At 45.8% G+C, this 24,698-nt stretch overlaps 1 long non-coding RNA gene across 1 annotated transcript in view; it reads right to left on the bottom strand.

Moving 5' to 3' along the window:
• Window positions 1–24,698, bottom strand: part of LOC120917060 — a 47,148-nt gene that overhangs the window by 3,693 nt on the left and 18,757 nt on the right. Inside the window, exon 2 of the long non-coding RNA XR_005744164.1 lies at window positions 5,304–5,385. This is a non-coding gene — a long non-coding RNA (uncharacterized LOC120917060). The remainder of the gene's footprint in view (window positions 1–5,303; window positions 5,386–24,698) is intronic.

Below are 24,698 nucleotides of genomic sequence, written 5' to 3'. Positions count from 1 at the left end.
ACGCCCACTCCCGCGGGAGCCAGAACCCGGAAGTCGGGGGGAAAACAACAAAAAAAAGGTATGTACAGCACAAAAAAAAAAACAGCATACTGTAGATGTCGGAAGTATGCTGGATGTAATGGTATATAGATGTTTTTTAGGGTGAACCTCTGCTTTAAGTAATGACAAAACTACTGAGGAATATGTAAATATGTAATCCCGACCACGACACTACCTGCCTGGAGTTTTCATGCTCTCCCTGTGTCTGCGTGGGTTTCCTCCGGGGTACTCCGGTTTCCTCCCGCACTCCACAGACATGCTGGTAGGTTAATTGGCTTCTGTCTAAATTGGCCCTAGTATATGAATGTGCGTTAGGGACCTTAGATTGTAAGATCCTTGAGGGTAGGGCCTGATGTGAATGTACAATGTATATGTAAAGTGCTGAGTAAATTGACGGCGCTATAGAAGTACCTAAATAATAATATAAATAATAATAATAATAATAATAATAATAATAATAGTAATAATAATATTATTATGTAAAACATTGCTCTTGTCCGCAGGGCTTCATACATGGGGGAAGGGTGGATTTGTATTTCGCCATGTGTTTGGAGTTGGTCTTTGGGTTTTGTGTAAGTAGAGGATCAGAACACCTCTCCTCCTACTCCACAATTTTTCGGCAGCAATCATCTGGGAGCCTAAATGGGAATACCAAGAGGCATACAGTCACTGAGATCTTAATGGAAGGCGCTGGGGAGTCTTTTGCTTGATGGCATCTCAGCATCTACAATCCGGTCATGCCGAGTATCTTACTGCAGAAAAATATATGTTTTTATTTTTTTTACTGTTCCTCCAACTAAAGACAAACTGTGCTCCGAATTCCTCCCTCCAGGCTGGCTATTTTCTGTTGTCATCGATTCAACACATTGGGCTCATTTGCCCGCAGAGGGCATTTTCACTTGAGCAACTTTCAATCTTGACATGCCAGAGATGTGTAAAAAAAGTGGAGCTAGTGAACGCCGCCAGCTAGAGTCTGCCGCCAGAGTAGAGGATTCCGGAGGCCAGTTCATGTGCTCATGTGATCTGAACGATCAATTTTCAGCAAGTTTACAAGCCTTGCTACAACCCCGCTGAGATGTTCAATGCCCTGAAGAGGTGAAAGTAACGGGGGATGCTGAAGACAATCCTGCATGCATTGTGTACAATAATGTTGAAAAACTGAAAATACAAGTTTGTTATAATTGCCTCCTCCCTCATACAAAATCATCTCCTATAATATTGCAGGGGGGGAGGGGGGGGCTCTGCTCCTTCTCCTAAAGCCCTGTACACACGATCAGTTTGTCTGATGAAAACGGACCGATTTCATCAGACAAACCGATCGTGTGTGGGCCTCATTGGTTTGTTTTCCATCGGTGAAAAAAAATAGAACATGTTTTAAAATCTTCCTATGGAAGAAAAACCGATAGAAAAAAAATGATCGTCTGTGTGGAACTCCATCGGAGAAAAATCCATGCATGCTCAGAATCAAGTCGACGCATGCTCGGAAGCATTGAACTTCATTTTTCTCAGCACGTCGTAGTGTTTTACGTCACCACGTTGAAAAACGGTCGGATTTTTGACTGATGGTGTGTAGGCAAGACTGATGAAAGTCAGCTTCATCGGATATCCGATGAAAAAAATCCATCGGATTAGATTCCATCAGATATCCGATCGTGTGTACAGGGCATAACTCTCCTCTCCTGAAAAACTCTGCACTGCTGGAGGACTCTTCTCCTTCCTATAAATTTCCTCTCCTGAAATATTCATGCAAGAGGAATATTTTTGGAGTTTTTCCTTTCAAAAATGTTCATTTGCAAAGTCTGAATCGAATGTTGAAATTGTCCTCGTACTGAATTTTTCTTCAGATGTTCTCATAGAGTGCACCCTACTTAAAGTGGTTGAGCACTGAGTAGCATAACATCACCTCCCTGTTGACATTGATTCCTTTTCCCCCGCTTGCAGAAAATGCTAGCCCACCAGTCGTGCCTGGCTGTCTTCCTATTCCCAGGCCTCCTGACTGACATGCACGTGGGAGATTCCCAAGAGTAAGGTTTGATGAAGACTATCTTCAAGAGAGCATGTCTTCAGCTGGCAGTCTCTCCTTGTTTGTCCCTGCACTGTGCTGGTCTCTGCTGCCTCTCCAGCTTGAATCCCTCCAACTGTCTCCTGTGGTGGGATCCTTCCAGACCAGCCTCCCATGCTCCAGCCCGAGGTAACCCCCACGTTGGGGGCCACCAACAGCCTCCCTCAGCACTGCTTGTCCATCTTCCACCCGACTCCCCTGCTGGCATGGCTCATGTCTAATTAAGGGCTTCTTTAGCTCTCTGCTAGGACCCCAAAGTCCTCTAAAAGTTTTAGGTAACCCCTCCTAGCCTCCGTCCACTATTTTCTAGAACGTTCTCCAACATTTTAGAAACCGGGGGAGGCACCAGAGAGCTGCCAGGAGTAGTCATCCAGCCCTGGCCTCAAATCCCCAGATTCAGTGACTATAATTTGCCTACTTTCACTTCCAATACCACACACACTAGAGCGTGCTACTTACTCTTCTCTGCTGGGGGACTCTTCTTCCTCTAAATCTCCTCTCCTGAAATACTCTGAACTTTAGCAGAAAGAAAATATAACTGCATATGGTATGGGGTACACCGACAAAAACGGCAATGTTCTAGCACTCTGGCTTGAGGTGCAGATTTTGAGGTGTAATGATGGGGAAGGCAGCTCAGCACTGACATACAGCATCGTGTCCATGTGAAAGCAACCGACTCATTACTTCATATTTTCATCACGGTTGCCGCAACCTTAGAGTTGTAATTATCTGCAGGAAGGTTTCTTTTCTAGAAAGATGGGTAATCTTTGAACGTTTACTGTCATATAGAAGAGGTTGAGTCTGATCATTTCAGCTCAAGTTAAAAAAAGGTCACACACAGTAGTGAGAGCCACAGGTATTCACTGAAAACAGCCGTGTCACTCAAATAACCCGACCGGTGACATGAAGTCTGGAACAAAAGAAAGGCACTGCGTAGAGGAAATTGGAATTTTGACATTGCAATTTTTACACAATTCTGCATCTCTCATAGGGCTGCCCGTTGACTTGGATGGGTTGTCCTATGTGCGTTTGTCATACCAAAGAAGCTCCTGCAATTTGTGAAGGCCCGGTTTGCCGTAACTTCCATGCGATCCTGTTGTGGAACAATTGCGGCATAATCACATTGTGTTGTGGGTTCCATTAAAGGATAATGGCACCCAAATGCTTGCAGCACATTGTTCTGCGATTGCCAGGCAATTTGGCATTGTGGGCGGGATCGCAGCCATTCTGCCACTGATCCCATATCGTAAGATCTGAATGGGTCCGAACGTTTGATAAAGGAACTACTTTTTCCTTTGCCTTTGGCTTGTTTTTGTAGTTTTATTAGGGGATGATAGCTTGGATAGGGTAAGGGGTTATGGGATGCCCAGTGTGACAACAACAATTCAGGGACACTTACTCCCCATTTACAGACGCCTCTTCTTCCCCACCACATAATTAGGCTGACCTACAAGCCAGATCCTCATCTATAGTGATGTGATTTGGATCCAACATTATGGGAAAATTATCCAAGCATTCCCGAAAGATGCTTCTAAAGTCCAATCAAAGTAGTACTCAAGGCGCCAGGAAGTTGCTTAGCAAAGTTGCACCGTAAGCCTTCCGACTTTCAGGTTGCAGTAGTGTGAACTTAATATAGCTTTGACATATTCTGAGGTGCTGTACAGAAAACACTTAGCCAATCCATCAGTCTCTGCACCAGAGGAGCTTACACTCTAACATCCTTCTAGTGTCACACTGTATTATACATCTACGTAGCTCCGACACACATGCTGTACATATAATCATTCCCAAATCAGTCTCTGCATTAGAGGATCTTGCACTCTGACCCCCCCATCCAACGATATTTTGGTTATGCATTTATATAGCTCTGACATATACCGCAGCGCTGTAAAAAGAATACTGAGGCAGTCGCAACAGTCTCTGCAACAGAGGAGCTTACACTCCAACATCCTTACCTTAATTACACAAGAAAACTGTAGGACAAATGTACTGTATCTACGAGTCAGTTTATGTACAGTATATTCATAGAAATTGTGGAAGGAAATTGTTTTACACAGAGGAATAAGCATATAGAGTCCTGGTAAAAACTGAGGTCAGGACCTCTGCTGCACAAGGCAAGACCAAAACACCTATCCAACATACTGCACTAACTTCTAGACAGAAACTAAGGCCCGGATTCACGTAGCACTTACGCTGACGTATCTCGAGATACGCCGCGTAAGTGTAAATGTGTGCCGTCGTATCTATGCGCCGTGCCCACAAAGCAAGATACGCCTGAAAATAGGCTTCTTCCGACCGACGCAACTTGCCTACGCCGGCGTATCTTGGGGGCATATTTACGCTGGAGGCATATGGGAATTTCGATTCCAATATGCAAATGAGGGAAATACGGCGATTCACAAACATAGTTGAGCCCGGCGCATCAGATACGCGATTTGTGCAAGTCGTACGTCCGGCGTAAAGTTATTCCTCATATAGGAGGCGCAAGTCATGCAAAAGGTATGGACCAGGGAACACAGCCGTCGTATTTTACGTTGTTTACGTAGTACGTGAATAGAGCTGGGCGTAGGTTACGTTCACGTCGTAGGCAGTGATTCGACGTATCTTAGGGAGTAGTTTCGACGTGATTCTAAGCATGCGCACTGGGATACGTCCATGGGACGGCACATGCGCTGTTCGTTCGGCCAATCATTTGCATGGGGTCACGCTTCATTTAAATGGATCACGCCCACTTCCACCTACTTTGAATTAGACTGGCTTACGCCTACGAATTCACGTTACGCCGGCGCAACGTTGGGAGCATTTGCTTTGTGAATTCCATGCTTTCCTCGGCGTATCGTAAAAGAGATACGCTACGGCGGCATATATATGCGCCGATGTATGCGAATCTGGGCCTAAATATCTACTTTGGGTGGACCAGTCCTGCCACTGTTCAACAAGATCGCCATTCGAAATTACTTATAGAAACTGCCATTAGAGGGCGCTCTGACAAACCTGCATTTGATTTACTATTGTAAAAATATGGCACAGCAAGTGTATAATAATATTGAGAGGTTTTATAATTCTTTCCAGCTCAGTTTGACATGAACAGAACAAAACTAATGCTTACTGAAAATACATAATCATTCCCCTTTAAGATGATTAAGTGGCACCCCGCCAGTAGATTTCAGTAGACTCTCTTCTGGCAATTTGTTCTTCTTACCATTTTTTCCTACAGCTCTCCACGGGATGAAAAAACCCCACAAGCTACAACGTCTTGTAAAACCCTCTTGATGGCATCACTCCTGTAAGAGAAAAGAGAAGGCCATTTCAGAATTCATAAATTATTAGGATTTTCAGCGAGAGGCATTATAAAGCACTTAAGACGAAGCGTGCTCCCGTGTCCTGAGCGCACAGGTGCATGGAGCATGTCATAATCGGTTGTGTCAAAGGAGAGCATTCTAGTGTCTTAGAGACATCACTACTGACACTCGGGCCTGAGTGCCCTAAAAATTCCATGTGACACCTGGGCTCATTGACGTCCGACAGGACAGACAAGGACAGCTCTGTCCTTGTGATCAAGTTGCAGAGGTCATTGATTTTGGCTGTTGTAGGCCTGACTGTCTCTGCACCAGAGGAGCTTACACTCTAATGTACGCATGTCAGTCAGGAGGACTGGGAACAGGAAGACAGCCAGGCATGGCTGGTGGCAGGCAGGTGGGCTAGGGGGTGTCAGAGTCATAGCCGAGTTCCTCCATGCCTCTTATCAGTTTAGTTGCCCTTCTCTGCACTTTCTCCAGTTCCCCGATATCCTTCTTGAGAACTGTGGCCCAAAGCTGAACTGCAAAGTCACCCATTATGATGCATTTATATAGCTCTGACATATACCATAGTTCTGTACAGAGAACACTGAGCCAGGCACATCAGAGGAGCTTACACTCCAATATCCCACAACAGTCACAAACGATTATTATTTTACAATTATATAGCTCTGACATATACCGCAGTGCTGCACAGGGAACACTGGGATAGAACCCCTTCTGTGTAACCACATAGAGGATGGATCAAGGACAGCAAGGCCACCCATATGTTCTCCATGACTGGTAGGAGGAACTGGGAACTTGTGTGGAGACCACACTATCCAAGGGCAGATGGGGATGCAAAGACTGGCTTATTAAACCTCTATAATAAAAAAGGAAAAAAAAATATTATATATATATATATATATATATATATATATATATATATATATATATATATATATATATATCAGTATTGGGCTGACTGATCCTTTTTACGTGTTTCTAAAGGCAGAAGTTTTTTTACCCCAATTCATTCTACACATTAGGGTAAAAAAAACTTCTGGGTACAGCTCCCCCCAGCCCCTCTTCTATTTACTTGAGCCCCATCTTGATCTAGAGATGTACATGAGAGCAGAGGCTCTCCCTGGTCTCTCTTTCCCCCCCCCATTGGCTCACACAGCCGTGGGAGCCATTAGCTCCCGCTGCTGTCAATTACAACCAGTTAGCCAATGAGGAGAGAGCAGGGGCAGGGCTGAGCCGCACTGTGTGTGTGTGAATGGACATTGTCTATTCACAGGAGTGTGGCTCGGGAGTGAGCCTGTTTCGAGGACCCACATAGCAAGAGGCTTGATATAGGGGACACTCATCACAAGGGAGGAGCCAGGACATTCAGCAGGGGACCTAAAACAAAAAGAATTGGATCAAGGCTGCTCTGTGCAATGGTTGTGAGTAGAACAAAAAATATTCCTTTTGAATCACTTTAATTACTGTAGTCTGCTTTAAAACATGGTCAGCAAATTGTCAGCAGTTTGGGGTTCTCCTGAGCTAAACAGTTTGTTTTATTCATACGAAGAGTCTCAGGTGATCTGAATCAGCATTTAGGACAAAAGAACGCAGAACAATTAAGATTACTCTGAAATCCTGTTATGCTGGGTGTAGTTTTCATCTTTGCATATTAAACATACGCATCCATCTATACAGAGCCATCTCAAAACTATCTATTCCTTCGGGATTACACTATACGGCCAAAGGTTTGTGCACTCCTGACCAATACACCTACAGTATATGAGCTTGCTGGACATCCAATTCTAAAACGATGGCCATTAATATAAAGTCCCCTCCCCCATGTCCATTAATAAGTGTCCCCCCCCCACTGGCATTGGTCCTCATGTTGTTGTCCTTCTTCCCCCATAGCCATTAATATGGAGTTGTCCCTCCCAATGGGCTTTAATATGGAGTTGCCCCCTCCCCATATGGAGCCCCTTACTTTGTCATTTGTATTGAGTTCCCTTTTTTATGGCCATTACTGTAAAGTTACCCCACCCCTCCCCAGATAGCTTTTGATTGGAGTCTCCCTGTAGTTCTAAAATTTCCACAAAATTGGAATGCGTCTGTGGAAATGTGTGACAATTGGTGAGATCAGGTACTGGTGTTGGATGAGAAGACCTGGCTCACAATCTGTGTTCCAATTCATCCCAAAGGGGTTCATTAAGGTTGAGGTCAGGGCTCTGTGCAGGACACTTCCTCCACACCAAAGTGCCCAAGCCAAGCCTTTATGGAGACAACTGGCCAAGCCAAGCCTTTATGGAGGAGACTACTGGCCAAGCCAAGCCTTTATGGAGGAGACTACTGGCCAAGCCAAGCCTTTATGGAGGAGACTACTGGCCAAGCCAAGCCTTTATGGAGGAGACTACTGGCCAAGCCAAGCCTTTATGGAGGAGACTACTGGCCAAGCCAAGCCTTTATGGAGGAGACTACTGGCCAAGCCAAGCCTTTATGGAGGAGACTACTGGCCAAGCCAAGCCTTTATGGAGGAGACTACTGGCCAAGCCAAGCCTTTATGGAGGAGACTACTGGCCAAGCCAAGCCTTTATGGAGGAGACTACTGGCCAAGCCAAGCCTTTATGGAGACTACTGGCCAAGCCAAGCCTTTATGGAGACTACTGGCCAAGGATCCCCTCTCATTCTGGGATGGCATATGACATCACCCCAGTCTCTCTGCTCTTGGGAGTGCACCACACTGCGAACACCCACCGGGGGGGGGGGGGGCATTGTGTTCCTGGGACTCAGTGCCACCCCCGATCTCGGTAAAGAGCTAATAATGTGTCTCTTTACCATGTGATCGGCTGTGTCCAACATACACATCTAAACACTAAAATTACGTTTATCGGCTCTCCTCGCCTCACACTAACAGAGTCTGGGGAGAGGCAAGCCGATCAGTGGCATACCCTCACAGGGGAGACCTGTACAGATATCTAGGGCACTGATTATCTGTTTAGCCCCAAAAGTGCCCAGCGGTGATGCCAGTCAGTGCTGCCTTAGAGTGCCGCCTACCCATGCCACCTATCATTGCACATCAGTGTCACCTTTCAGTGCTGAATATAAGTGCCGCATATCAGTTACGCATATTAAGGCCTCCTCATCAGTGTCACCTTATTAGCGCCGCCTTATCAGTGTCCATCAGTGCAGCCTCATCAGCGCACATCAGTGAAGGAGAAAAAATGACTTAATTTACAAAATTATGACAAAAATGAAGAAAAAAAAAAAAAAAGAGCGGAGCTGCAGCTCCGTGTGTCCATTCAGACACAGAGCTACCATTTGCCCCCCCCCCTCTCTCTCCTGATTGGCCAACTCACATTGATTGACAGCCAAGGGAGCCAATGGTGCTGCTGCTGTGTCTCAGCCAATCAAGAGGGGAAGTCCTGGATGACCGAGAGACTCATGGACATCGCAGGGTTAAACTGTACCTTTAATGGTATATACATTATACTCAAAAATCGGGGCAGTTTAGTTGGGACATCTTGGCTGTATATTTTCCATCTATCACAATTTTGTGGTTGAGCATCACAGTACACTGATGTCCCAGCACCGTCCATAGTACATCCTTGTTGTCAAACAACAGTCCTCTCAAAGTTCTGTGTGCACCTTCCCTAGCAAACTGCCAATCTGCAGCAGCTGGGGTGCGTAGAGAACCAACTCACAAAAGGTCATGAGACCAAGCCAGCATAGAACACATGAACTCCTTCAAAGAACCCTAAAAGTGCTCAGTAAAAGTTCATTCATCCCTCTTAGGCCTCGTACACACGACCGAGAATCTCGTCGTAAAAGAAACGTCGTTTTCCTCGATGAGTTCCTTGTTAGGCTTGTCGAGAATCTTGTCAAGCTTTCTTTGCATACACACTGTCATGACAAAATCTCGTTCTCAAACGCGGTGACGTTCAACACGTACGACGGCACTATAAAAGGGGATGTTCAATTCCACTGGCGCCACCCTTGGGGCTGCTTTTGCTAATCTCATGTTACTGCTTGTTAAAGCGGTTGTAAACCTAAAATTGCAACTTTCTATTTCTACAGGCATTCTAATAGCCCCAATTCGTCTCTGTCTTTTTTTTTTCCCTACCTGCTTCCTTCTCCAGATATCGCCGATATCCCGAATGGTGACGTCACTCCGCGCATGCGCCGTTCGTTCGTTAATCCGGCCAGCCGAGACCCTGCCGGTCACTAGCTCTGTTTATGTCGGGGCTGCGTCATTTCCTGCTGTTGACGTCAGCCCCGACATCGCACGATGTTTTTCATTGTTATTTCCTCCCTCCCCCTCCCCAAGAGGCTCATGGTTGTTTACCTTCATACCTTGCGACTCCTACGTCACAGGGTTTGAAGGAGGAAGAAGGCGCGCAAGACACAGCTTCTCTTAGTTTCCATAGTAAACGGAAACGAAGAAAAGGCTTGAATATTTGCCGTAGTGCGCACGCGCGGGATTACAGCAAGCGTCGGCGGAAGTTTTTACAGCAGCAGATGCGGAAGACCTAAAGAAGAATGGCGCTGGCATAGGACCAGAAAGCCCAGGGACAAAGGTACCGAATACACCGCAAATATAATAATTGAATTGATTGTATAACGATCGTTGGATGCAGCGGGAAACTGTCTTTAGGAAAATGCTAATAATGAAATAAGTAGATGGGGGTTTACAACCGCTTTAAGTAAAAAAGTTTGGTGAGAGACGATTCGCGCTTTTCAGTCTGTTACAGCGTGACGAATGTGCTATCTCCATTACGAACGCTACTTTTACAGAAGGTGCGCTCCCGTCTCATACTTTATTCTGAGCATGCGCGGGTTTCTAAGCATACACACGAACGTGTTTCTCATCGTAAACCAGCCCGACGAGAAACACGAAGAGGAAATTGAGACTCCCGACGAGAAAAAAGAGCAGGTTCTCTTTTTTTCTCATCGAGATCTACGACAGTTTTTGATGAACAAACACACAACCGTTTTTCTCGGCAAAAATGCTCTGCCAGCATTTTTCTTGATGGATTTTGCCGAGGAAAACGGTCGTGTGTACGAGGCTTCACAGTTTAGAATAGGATGGACGTGCAGGGACTCAATAACAAGGGATTACTTGCTCCTAATAATGGAAAAGCCTTTTAATTAATATTGGATTTCCCGTTGTGCATCAAGTCAATACAGCTTTGAGGTTACTAAAAATAAAAATTAAAAATACAAATAAAGACGAGAACCCTCCAGTGTTCGGCATTAGCCATACCAGCGCCAAGCGCTACATAATTCATGCCGAGAGAAGGACATCGAATGCTGGAGACCCCCCCGGGGTGAATGTGAACGCTACAGAGCATCGCAGCTGGGTCATGTTGTGTCAGCGTCCCTGGGAGCCATTGTTGGCACTAGTTGTGGGCGGAGGAGGCGGCTGGTGTGGAGGTCAACACTCATCAAGGAAAACAAATAGGACAAAAGGGATTCTAACTGTATTCATTTAAATCTTTCTAAAAGCAAATAACTCGGTACCAACATTTCAAAATTCCACAGTCCCCTCTTTACATTAGAGACCCCCCCCCGCTTTACATCAGTGTCCACAGTCCCCCTTCACATCACAGCTGCCTCTACATCAGTGTCCTTACTCACCCCTTCACATTATACAGCCGCCTTTACATCAGTGTCCTCAGCCCCCCCACCTTTGCATCACATCCCCCCCTTTACATCTGTGTCCTTATTGACCCCTTCACATCACAGCCCCATTTACATCAGTGTCCTCAGTTTTCCCTTCACATCATTGTCCCCCCTTCTCCCTTTACATCACAGTCCCCATTTTACCTCAATCAGTGTCCTCAGTCCCCCCTTCACATCAGTGTTCTCAGCCCCCACCCCTTCACATCACAGCCCCCCCTTATTCCCCTACACCACAGCTCCCACTTGACATCAGTGTCCCCAGTCCCCCCTTTCACATCACAGGCTCACATTAACATCCGTATCCTTACTCACGCTTTCACATCACAGCCCCCTTTACATCTGTGTCCTCGGCACCCTCTTCACACCACAGTCCTCCCTTTACTTTAGTGTCATCAGGCCCCCTTCACATCACAATCCACCTTCTCCCTTTACATTACAGCCCCCCACTTTACAGCAGTTACCCTAGTCCCCCCTTCACATCACAACCCTTTCTTTACATCTGTGCCCTCAGTCTCTCCTTTGCATCACAGTCCCCTCTTTACATCAGTGTCCCCAGTCTCTCCCGCCCCCCCCCCCCTTTACATCAGTGTCCCCAGCCTTACCCAGTTCACATCCTTCAACTTCAGATTTCTCACTGCAACCCCATACCTCCCAACTTTTTGAGATGGGAATGAGGGACACCTATCAGCAAAAGTATGCAGGCATAGGACACACCCCTTGTCACGCCCCCTTAAAGGAGAATTGTACAAAAAAATAAGATTGGTTAAACCCACAAGTGCTTTTTTTACCACTACTATTCCTTTTTATTGGCTTTTGGAATTTGAAAATGTAGCAATTTAGAAATCAGATGAAAGGTTTAGCACTGGAAAACACTTTTTGATAGATACAAAAAGTGCATTTTATATACAACTATATAGATCAGACCAAAATGAGGGACAAATGAGGAGGAATGAGGGACAGATGGACATTGCTCCAAATCAGGGACAGTCCCTCGAAATCAGGGACAGTTGGGAGCTATGCAACCCCTTCTCATCACATTTTCACCCTCCTCACACCACAGTCCCCCTTTCATATTGCAGTCCCCCCAATCCCCCCACTTACGGTACATTGCTTTCTTCCCTTCATATTACAACCCCCTTTACATCAAACTCCCCTCTCATATACAGCCCCCTTTATAGTAGGTGACCAAATTTTTCAAATAAAATCCAGGGACATTTTTTTATTGGCAAATAGTCAACTATTTTATAAGCTTATTTTCCCCAAATTATATATGCAGGGTATGTCTTTATGGAATGATTGTAGGATATATACGTGTGGTGCCCTGGGGTTTAGTCAGGGAACTCCTCACAAATTTACTTGCCAGGAGTAGTTACCCTGGTCAATTGCTTGAGATCCCTTGATTTCTCCACAAGTTTGGCCTGGTTGCACTTTTCTGTTCTACCACTAGGTGGCCGGGAACTTGGTGGTACTAGATATGAGAAGGGCAACCCAAGGTCAGGTTATGGGTATATGGGGTATCTCAGCCAATGGGCAGGGGTTTTCTTGGAATCCCTCGGCCTGCTGGGAGAACATTATATATATATATATATATATATATTTTTTTTTTTTTCCGGGTGTGGTCGGGTGATCTGTGTTGAAATGGTTTTGTGATGGAGTCTCTTGAAGTAAAGAAATAAAAATAAAAAATTTGGGCCACCGATGGTCTTTCATCATCGTCTATTTCTAGTAATAAGTTAGGATTAGGAAAGCGACACAGTTTGCCTCCTAACAATGAAAAGGAGTTACTCTGTCCCATTTCATAAGTTTAGATGCACCACTACAAATCCCAGCATGGTGACACAAAGACATGTCCGGTGACTACACACCCATTGGCTTTATGCCTGACCCACTTTGATTTCATTGGCCCAGTGGCAGACTATCAACATACCTCCCAACTTTTCAAAATGCAACCGCGGGACATTCATTCAATTTTTTTTTCCATGACATTAAAGTTGTTTTAGCGGGAGAGGGTACTAACGCGGGACGGGTGGGGGGGGGTACAGCGGGAAATTGCCGCCGATCAGCCGAAATTACACTTGGTAGGGGAGGGGGGTGCCGTCCTACCGCCTCCTCCCATGCCGTCTCCACTGGCTCCTCTTCCTGTGCGGGAAATTACCTCTATCGCGTAACTGCGGGAAAAAAGTGTCTATGCGTCCCGCGTGCGTGTTGAGAGGAACGCCATCAACCCGCTTCTCCATCTGACCCGATTTATACTGACTGTCCTGGGTTGGCCCATTCTGGTGAAGAGAAGACAAAGCTGCAGGAAATGCTCTCTCTGTCCCTGCACAGTCCTGGACGATGACGGAGTGTAACCACCAGATCATATGTGTGCGCAGCCCATCGCATTATGGTGTGCACCCCAAAGCTCAAACTCCTGGGTCTTTCTCGGCAGCCTCAGCATCAATGGACAGTGAATGAATGGGAAGTGCTCAGTGCTAAGCAGCTTCCTGTTCATTCACAAAGTAAAGTTCACTATGCTTCAGTTATGAATGAACACAGTGAGTGAGAGGTAATTTCTCCACTCCTTAACCCGAAAACATCCCCTGCAGCGTGCTGTATGCTCTATATTCAATCCATACAGTTCCAAACCGATTTAAAGTTCAGATCTGACCTGGAGCCCTGATAAAAAGAGAATTGATTTGGCCCCCCGAAACACGTTGGTCAGTTTTCTAAAAAGTTTTGGCCTCTTGGGCATTCATTGTCGGTATGTAGGTGGCTCCTCATTAGATGGTATATGGATAACTAACAGGTGGCAGGTATGTGACGCGATGGACACATTCTAGCAGGCAACAGACGTAAATCAAACTCCCCCGCAGATTTCAGGTGTAGCAGATGTTCAGATGAAATAAACCATTATTGCTGAGCTCGGAGTAATAAGGTCAGATACTAAATTCAGGGGCTGCTGAAGATTGTAATATGATAAAAAAGATTAAATTAATAAATCATAAAATAAAAAGCTAAAATCATAAAATGGTAAAAATAGGAGAAAAGTCATCTGTGATCAACATAAAAAGAAACAAAGTATCTGTGTGACAACTGCATAGAGAGAGGAAAAGGATCGGTGTGTTCCCCGCCAGAAGGTGAGGGATCGGGAGGATGAGATGTCAAATCAAATTAAAGGTTCTAATATAATAAATTGGAGAGGTTTTCCTTTCATACCAACAGCTGTGAGGCATGAGGTGGGAAGAGTTTCCAATGATTGGGGATTCTGGGAGAGATACAGGTGCTGCAATTACCATTCAGTGCCATTATGGTCATGCAGTGCTGTCACGTAGCATCTGATCATCAATAAAATTTCTACACAAGCGCCCTTTGTAGTCATTATACAGTGATCAGTGTGGCTCTCCAAATTCTAAGGGCCCTTTCACACGGGGCGGATCAGTAATGACCTGCCCCGTGAACCTCCGTTTGCTCAGCAGGAATCGCTCCGTTGATCCCCGCTGAGCCAGCGGATGACAGGGCGGTCCCCGAACACTGTGCAGGGACCGCCCTGTCTTTTCTCCGCTCTCCCCTATGGGGGGGGGGGGGGAAATCGGATGAACACGGACCGTCTGTCCGTGTTCATCCGATCTGCAGACTGAAGGAAAAATAAGGTTTTCCTCCGTCTGCAGAGCCGGGTCTCAGGCAAGAGGCGTTCCGGCAGAGCCGGGTCTCAGGCAAGAGGCGTTCCGGCAGAGCCGGGTCTCAGGCAAGAGGCGTTCCGGCAGAGCCGGGTCTCAGGCAAGAGGCGTTCCGGCAGAGCCGGGTCTCAGGCAAGAGGCGTTCCGGCAGAGCCGGGTCTCAGGCAAGAGGCGTTCCGGCAGACATGCCAAGTAGGGATGAGTTTTATGTTTGGGACAAACATGAGTTTGACTCTAACATTGGCTGTTCGCTCTGTACAATGTACCCCGTTACCAATTCACATAGGGGGGGGGCGGCATCTGGGGGTCCCCTTTGTTAAAGAGGGCTTCCAGATTCCGATAAGCCCTCCCGCCCGCAGACCCCCACAACCATTGGGCAAGGGCTGTGGGGATGAGGCCCTTGTCCCCATCAACATGGGGACATTTCCCCCCATGTTGAGGGTATGTGGCCTGGTACGGTTCAGGAGGGACGGGGGTCGCTCTATCATCCCCCCTCTTTTCCTGCGGCCTTCCAGGTTGCGTGCTCGGATAAAGGGTCTGGAATGGATTTTAAATTTAACCCCTAACCCGATTAACCTCTAACTCCAATATTAACCCCTAAACCTAAAATGAACCCCTAATATTAGCGCCTAACTCTAAACCCCAATCCCAACTTCCAACTTAAAAATGAACCCCTAACCCTAATATCTCCCAATCCGAATATTAACCGTAATCCTGACACCTAACCCTAATATTAACCTCTAATTCTAAACCAAACCCTAATATTGACCCCCAACCAGAATATTAATCACTAACTCTGTTCCTAACTCCTAACCCTATTAACACCGAATCTGAATATTAACCCCCTAACCCCAACCTTAAAAGGGGTTGTAAAGGTTCATGTTTTTTCACCTTAATGCATCCTATGCATTAAGGTAAAAAAACATCTTACGATTTGCGGCCCACCAGCCCCCCAATTTTACTCAACTGAGCCCTGGAAGTCCCACGTCGAACACACTTTTCCTCTTCTCTGCTCTTCATTGGATAGATTGATAGCAGCGCAGCCATTGGCTATGGACGCCGAATACAGGACTCAGGAGTCCGCCCGCAAGGTAATCCGCTTGGGAGAGAGCTTCCCAGAAGGGGTGATCTGAAGCGGGGAGGACCCGAGAGAGCCGCTGGGGGACCCCAGAAAACAAGGAGCTGGACCACTCTGTCCAAAACGAGCTGCACAGTGGAGGAAGTATACGTTTGTCATTTAAAAAATATATAAATAATAATTTGAACCTTTACAAACACTTTAACTCATAACTCGAATATTAACCCCTAACCTAACGAAATAAAATTAATAAGTAAATAATAATTAAAATAAGGAAATAACACCTAAGGCCCCTTTCACACCAGCGGACCGATCGGACCACCCATTGTTCTCTATGGGACGGCGGATGTCAGCGAACATGTATCCGCATTATGGTAAAGTGCACAAGTGAGCGCAGTGCTATCATGTGAATGGGCCCTCCCGGGGGCCCCCTGACCTCACACCATCAATCCATGTGCTGAACATTCTGCATCCCCGACATTTATAACATTTAACAGCTCACAGAAAATCTAAAAAAGGTAAAGCTTTGGCTGCATCCGTCTCATCCCCCGCGCCTGTCAGCGCTCATATTTTATTTAAGGGTCGGTCTGTTAACCTGCTGCTTCTTAAAGGGCAGATAGAAGAGGGAAGCGCAACGCGTAGGATCCCATAGCCTGGGAGCCTCAATAATACTCAGTGTGAGATGAAAGGACAGATGATGAAATAACCGCTAAGACTCTGAAAGCTTCCATCAGAATTGTTGTGCCGCTCCTACCGCTCACGATAATCGCCGAAAACCAACAGCACAGTCATGGCGGTGATACGTTTCATCTGCAGAGACTCAGAATTACCCCCAAAATTGTGTACATTTCAAATTTTTTATGATGTCTGGATATCCCAATATATCTGCATGATTAGGAGACATATTTACCATCAAAGTGGACCTGTCATCAGATGATAAGTGAAGCATGCCGAGTAATGCGTCGGTGTAACCCTTCCGGGTATTTATTCCCTCCACCTACAATGCCTTCATCAGTGTCTCTCTCCAAAAAGGATGGTGCCACCAATATTTGGGTATTGTCCAGGGTCACCATCTACTTCCTGGACTGAGATGCTGGTGTTCTATCGGATAGCCGCTACCTGGCATACTGCGCATGTGCGATGCACAGACGAAGTGACGTTGCCTCGTGGCCATCTTGGTACAACCGCACTCGTCCACAGTAAGCCTAGAGTTAGAAGTCGGCAAGCGGACATCTTTATACACCCACCGGAGTCTTGCTTTTCAGTTATTTTTGACAGTAAACTCAGATTATATAGTGAAATGCAGCATTTAGAAGTCCGTAACAGTGTTTTGATGTTCACAGGTTTGCTGATGTGACCGAACACCACTGCTTTTAACCACTTGGGATCCGCCTGCCGTCAATTGACGGCTACAGCGCGGATCCCAAAAGCCAACAGGACGTCAATTGACGTCCGCCCCTTTGGGCGGTCCCCGCGCGCGCTCCAGATAGCCGCGAACGGCCAATCAGAGTGGCCGTTTGCGATGCGATCTGTGCGGCCAATGAGAGATGATCTCATATGTAAACATATGAGATCATCTCTCATTGCCGTTTTACACAGAGACAGCGGTGCTGTCTCTGGAGAGGAGACCGATCTGTGTCTCTTGTACATAGAGACACAGATCGGTCACCCCCCCCAGTCACCCCCCCTCCACCTACAGTTAGAACACTTTATAGGAAACATATTTAACCCCTTCCTCACCCCCTAGTGTTAACCCCTTCAATGCCAGTCACATTTATACTGTAATTAGTGCATATTTATAGCACTGATCGCTGTATAAATGTGAATGGCGCCAAAAATGTGTCCAATGTGTCCACCATAACGTCGCAAGTCACAATAAAAATCGCAGATCGCCGCCATTTATAGTAAAAAAAAAAAAAATAATAATAATTCTGTCCCCTATTTTGTAAGCGCTCTAAATTTTGCGCAAACCAGTCGCTTATTGCGATTTTTTTTTTTTTTTTACCAAAAATATGTAGAAGAATACGTATCAGCCTAAACTATTGTGATATTTATTATAGCAAGAAGTAAAAAATATTGTATTTTTTTCAAAATTGTCGCTCTTTTTTGTTTATAGCGCAAAAAAAAAAAAAAACGCACAGGCGATCAAATACCACCAAAAGAAAGCTCTACTTGTGGGGAAAAAAGGACGTGAATTTTGTTTTTTGAGCCACGTCGCACGACCGCGCAATTGTTAGTTAAAGCGACGCAGTGCCGAAAGCTGAAATTTCACCTGGGCAGGAGGGGGGTATATGTGCCCAGTAAGCAAGTGGTTAATTAAAATTAAACATCAAAACAGTGTTATGGGCAAACAATTTGCATATTACATTTCAACTTGAACTATGGAGGGAAGTGCCCCACCTAGCTGTGCTGTCTGGCAGGGGGTTCTTCTGGATCACAAGACTGGCTGAGCAAAATGACAAACCTCGGCAGAAAATACAATGGGGAGATTTGGCCTCGGTCTGTGTGAATTTGGCCGGCGTTATTGTTGAAGGCGTGGGCTCAGCGTTTTCATCTTGTATTATTGCTCATCCAGATCTCTCTGTGAATTGGTTAGACAAATGCGCTCAGTCAGGGATTCGGATTTCTTTGAAGTCGGCAGGAAGAACGCTCAGAATGGAAATGACAGATACCGACAACGACATCAAAACACAAAGATGACAAATCTGACAAAATGTCTCAACTTCAAACATCATTTACAGTCAAAGCGCCGCAGAAACCCAGCGCCACCTGAAAGAGCCGCGCAGATTGCATTGTCCAGCCAAAAATATATTTCTTCACAGAGTGTAAAGCTGGATTGCTGAAATATTTATATACTCTGATTTCTTAATCTCTCCCCTACTTAGCCCCAGGGCCTGAAACATGACACTGTAAAGCCTCGGTTTGTATACGGAGCATGAGTACGAGGCTTTCAGGTTTCTCGTCTGGAAATCTGGCTAAAATGTCGACGAGAAAAATAGAGATCCTGCTCTCCATTTTCTCGTCGTGATTCTCCGCAGTGTTTTCCTGCCGAGAAACCCGAGTGTGTGTATACTTACCTGTCGCAGTAGCTTCCTCGGTATAGGTAGGGTGCAGCAAGATGGCGGCGACGGCATGGAATGTGACAAGCGCATGCTAGTCGTACGCGATGACGTCACCACGTTCTTGCCATTCAAAAGAACCGCGAGTTCATTTGAATGGAGTGTCTGTACACTCGGGCGGGAAGAGATTCTTGCCAAGAATCTCGTCAGGAAAAACAACGTTTTCTTGACGAGATTCTGGCCCTTTCACGCTGAGGCCCTGCAAAAACGCCCTAAAACGCCTTTAGCGCCATTACCGCGTTTTTAGGGTGCTAGCGGTAAAATTAACGCAACGCTGCAGGCGTTTTAACAGCGTTATTGAAGCATGGGCAATTTCAGTCCTGCTGTTGTAGATGCTCTTTTTTTTGCTTGCATGTTTACATTCTTGGGAGATCATGTGAATTTTCTACAGCTCAGAGCGGATCATAGGCGCTATTCAGGCGTTTTTACAGCGCTTTAAATTAATTTCAATGAAGAGGGGCGTTTTTGGAGCGTTTTTTTTCAGCGCCCAAAAGCTGCTCCAAAGATGCTGCTTGCAGGACTTTTCTCAACGCCCCGCCAGCGCAATGCCTCAGTGTGAAAGGGTCCATTTAGATGCATGGAGAGCGTTTTATGAGCGATATTCTTAACGCTAAGGCTGCATTCACACCTGAGCGTTTTGTCACCTGAAGCGCGACGCTCAAATACGCTAGAGGGGAAAAAATACATTATTCCCTATGGAGATGGTTCACATCTCCACTCCAAGCCGCCCGACGCCGAACGCCTGAAGCTCAAACAAGTTCCGGACCCTTTTTTGTCGCGCGTATCGGGCGGTTTGGTCGTTTTTGAGCGTTTCCATTTCCCATAGAAAGTAATGGAAACGCTCGATTTAAGTGACTAGCGCGACAACGAGCGTTTGCTATGGGCGTTTCGTCGCTTTAATCAATAGAACATTTCACCCAGGCAGAAGATTAAAAAAAATGACCAAATTACCAACATAGCAAGTGATGAAAAGATGATCATTTTTCCTATTGGCTAAAATAAAAATCGTCGAAGTACTAAAACGTCGGATGACGCTGTATGCAAATGCGCAAATAAGCATGAATACGCGCGACAAAACGCCGGAAAAAACGACCTACGCTCAGGTGTGAATGCAGCCTAAAACGCTCCAGTGTGAAAAGGGGTCTTAGACCTGTATTATGGAGAAAGGAGTGAGACCATTTTTTCTAAACGGTTGGCTCTCTCTTCTGTCTCCATCACTACATGGAATACAAAATCATCAGAAAACTTCTTCCAAATCACATATAGAAAAAGTGCGTGGAATGTGTCAGATTTGGCTTTTTGTTTCTCAAATGTTTTGTATCATACCAATACCAACAAAAGAAATGCCTAAACATTTGTAATTACAACAATTTTCTGGGTGAAGTGGTGCAGTTTCTGACAGAAATGCAGAGGTGCCAATATTTTTGGCCATGACTGTAGCTAAAAGGTCTTGGGCCAGATTCATGAACGAGTTATGCTGGCGTATCTATTGATACGCCACGTAATTTAAAAGTTGCGCCGTCGTATCTCTGCGCGGTATTCTGGGAACAAGATACGCCTGAAATATGGCTTCAGCCGACTGACGTAACTCTTAGTACGCCGTCGTATCTAGGGTGCATATTTACGCAGGCCGCTAGAGGCGCTTCCATAGATTTACGCGTTGAATATGTAAATGAGCAAGATACGCCGATTCACGAACATACTTGCGCCCGCTACGCCGTTACGCAAGGCTTACGTTTGGCGTAAAGTTACCCCTGCTATATGAGGCGTAGGTAATGCAAAGTATGGACGTCAGAACAAGCGTATCTTTTTACGTCATTCACGTAAGTCATACGTGAATGGGGCTGTGCGTAGGTTACGTTCACGTCACAGGCATTGAGCCGGCGTATATTATGGAGTAAATCCGACGTGATACAGAGCATGCGTGCGCATGCGCCGTTCATTGGGCCTGTCATTTACGTGGGGTCACGATTCATTTCCATACAACACGTCCCCTACCAGCCTACTTAGAATTACGCGGGCTTACGCCGGCCCATTTACGCTACGCCGCCGCAACTTACGGAGCAAGTGCTTTGTGAATACGGCACTTGCCTGTCTAAGTTGCGGAGGCGTAGCGTAAATAGGATACGCTACGCCCAACTAAAGATACGCCCAGGTACGTGAATCTGGCCCCTTGTTTCTAATAGAAGGTGTAACCCCTCCTATGTGATAGAATATACCAGTGATGGCGAACCTTGGCACCCCAGATGTATTGGAACTACATTTCCCATGATGCTCCACTAACTGCAGATTGCATGCGCATCATGGGAAATGTAGTTCCAAAACATCTGGGGTGCCAAGGTTCGCCATCACTGGAATATATTGTCTGTGTGATCTGATCTCTCCCATTATTAACCTCTAATATACAGCTGCGAGAGGTAAGCTTAAGGCTCTTTTTCCACTACTGCAAGTTGTTGTGCGACTTGACACATGTGAAGTCGCATGACAAGTCGAAACCCATGTATTTCAATGGTCCCCGTTCTAATTGGGGAGACTCAAGTTGCAGAGACTCCAAAAAAGGTTTTTGCACTACTTTTTTTCCCGACTTCAGTGCGACTTGTTCTCACAGGTCGCATGACATCGCATCGAAAATTGCATTGCAAAGTCGCACTGTAAATTGCGCGACTTTGGGGGTTGCAATAGTGGAAACAGAGCCTGAAATGCTCATAAGCAAGATTTATTGATCTGACCAAACAGAATTAAACTATTAGTCTGAACAGAAATAGAATCTAAAACAACTTCACTGTCCCTTTAAAAAAAGGTTTATCACGTTTTCAGCGTATCTGCACAGACTTGATGAAGTTTTTCTTTATGTTTTGAATGATCTGCAATTTGCCTGGAAATCCTGCAAATAGTTTATTTTTGTGCCATCCAAAAATTTAGGAATTGCATTTTTTCTTACTTTTTTAAGCCGGTGATGCAAACCCTTAAACCGCCTCTTTTGTCTCTTTTATCTCCGGCGCACTCAGCTGCGTTTACAGGAGAGAAGCGAACAATCCCCTCTTCTATCTGCCATCAGTAATTTCCCTGGCGGATGCGAGAGCTGCACCTGCCGTTTAGTGTGCGCCGCTGAAAGATACACATTTTTACAGGCGCCTCTTCGCTTGAATGGCGACATGGCGGCCTTTGTTTGTCGGTAATGGAGAGAGAAGAGGAGATAAAGATTCTGTTTGTTGTGGGCAGCAAATGAGGCTCTATTAAGAGTGTGAAATGCTCCTGATTCTGCTGATGCCCAATCTTCCACCCCTTCCCCCCCAGGACTGCGAGGAGCTGCCCGTAAATACATCGACCTGCGCCGGGCTGATAAGAGGAACTGCTGAAATTTAGAGTCCCCCTATCCAGATAGATAAGAGACATGTTGCTGGTTTATTAGGCAGTGCTGGATGCATAAAATTGCAGAATTGTTGGCCTATCAACAGATACGTAGACGTCATGGGTTAGCATGGGTTAGCATGGACCGTGCGTGTCACCGGCAGACAGCGTGGCCTTCCATCTAGATTCCAAGCACAGTCCAGTCTTCAGCATGAACCTCAGATATTCATGTCATGGTTTTCAGCACCAGGGCTCCACATCACGATAGCGCGGGGCTGGTTGTTTTCATCCCCTTACATCTAGTGCAGTGGTCTCCAAATTGTGCCCCCGGACTGGATCTAGCCCTTTACTTGCCTTTATCTGGCTCATGGGTCACTATTCCTTCCACTGTCAGCAAGGTTGAAGCATCATTCCTTTCACTGACACCAGTAGGGGGCACCATTCCTCCCAATGACCAGTGGCGGCTGGTCCACAACACCCCACCCACCTCTGCGGCCGGTCGATTTTCCCGGTCAGTCTATCAGTCCCCGCACTTACCCCATCTAGATCGCGGGCTTGCTCCATGCGGTGGACCTCTGTGTCTCCTCCTTCCTCGGCGGCACAACTTCCCCTGCATCTACTCTCTCCTCCTCTTCAGCCAATAGGACCGCTTCTCGTCTTAGCGGTCCTATTGGCCTAGATATGACTAAGCACTAACTAATAGTGCGAAACGCGTCAGCTGTATATCCCTGTGCATTTTTCCTTTTTAAATAAAAGACAACCATCAAGGTTTTTTGGAGTGCGGCTGTCCATACTTCCCTTTTCCACTTGTTGCCTTGTGCATTGCCAGCACCCTTCATTTCCTGAGAGGACACCGATCACACAATCCACCTGGAGTGGTAACTTTCTCTCTCTCGTCTTAGCCAATCAGGTCTCAGGACCCGCTTCCTGATCTGGGAGGAGAAGCAGGAAGACAATAGCGAATATTAATTTGCTATTGTCACACAACTAAGTAGGCTCGGGGCACAGTGCCAGTGCCGTCAGCTGATCACGAATGAACAATAGTTAACAAGGAAAAAAAAAAAAAAAAGAAGATAAAAAAAAAGAGAAAAGAAAAGAAGAGAAAAGAAAAGAGAAAGTCCATATACAGAACCCTATACTCAGTTAATAAAAGAGCATTTCCTCAGTCTCCCCTCCCAAAGTGATCATACTGCAACTTTGTAACTGGGGCCAATTTGTGTCAGAGATTTGTAAACACAGCAAAGGCAAATTAAATGTTACTTTTATGGGAAGTACAAATCAGTGCACAGAAATAATAATAAAAAATAAATAAAAAAATAATAAAATGTTACTGCACAATGTGAACTGTTATAAAATTGTCACACACAGAGTAAACTAACTTTTTTTTTTTAATAATTAATCTGTCATGAAAAATAATTCATTTAAAATTTGTATCAAAATCTATTATGCTAAAAAAAATAAAATAAAAAAAAATAATCAACTATAAAAACATAAAAGAGGCAGCACACTTGGGATCGCCCAGGATAGAAGTCAGAAATAAATATAAATAACGGTCTTGAAGTGGCCTCTTTATAGGTTATTGATTAACTATCAACAATGAGGGCAAGACACCAATCACAGGATCTCCCCAGATATTACATGTGGGGACGGTAAAGGTCTCATATTCATCCAATCTTGTCATCATATTTGTAAGAACATCATTTTTATATCGATTGGTTGGTTGGTGTCCTAATTTCTATTTATTTTCCCCCCATCCCTCACTCTAGCCGTCTTTCTTGTTCCTTCCCTGCTTCTTTGTTACTTCCTCTCTTTTCCTTTCCTTTCCACGTATTCTCTATTTTTTGTGTGTGTTTGTGTGGGGGGGGGGGGGGGGGGGGGATTGGGATGAGTGGCAATGCTGGGGAGAGTTTTGATCGGCCAACATAGGTGCTCTTGATGAAGGTCATCTGCTGATCTGAGAACAGTAGTGGGGAGTTTTAATGGCAACTGTAATCACAGGTAGTGTTACTCACTGTCTCCGACTTTGTGGTGTCTGGTAGCAGTGACACCTATGCCGAAATCAGGAGATAGGGTCTCCTCCAGCCCCTCCCACTTCATATTCCTCACCAGTCAGCTGACCTCTAGTCTCTGCCCCCCAGCCATGTCGTGAACTGAATGGGTGGCTGCAAAGAAGCCGAGTGGGCGGCCGTGGGCTCCAGGGACAGCCCTGCTGGGTGGCCACTAAAAGGCTGGGAGAAGGGTGCAGGCTTCAGGAACAGCCCAGGATTTGTTGACCCCTGGAAAAATCATCATTTGACCCCTGAGGGGGTCCCGACCCCCAGGTTGAGAACCACTGCTCTATGGGGTTCAGGTCAGGCGAGTTTGCTGGCCAATCAAGCACAGTAATCCCACGGTCATTGAACCAGGTTTTGGTGCTTTTGGCAGTGTGGG

The sequence above is a fragment of the Rana temporaria genome, chromosome 11 (assembly GCF_905171775.1).
Source record: "Rana temporaria chromosome 11, aRanTem1.1, whole genome shotgun sequence".
NCBI classification, from domain to species: Eukaryota; Metazoa; Chordata; class Amphibia; order Anura; family Ranidae; genus Rana; species Rana temporaria.
The sequence above is the reverse complement of the archived record's forward strand: the minus strand, read 5'-3'. Positions and strand labels throughout refer to the sequence as shown.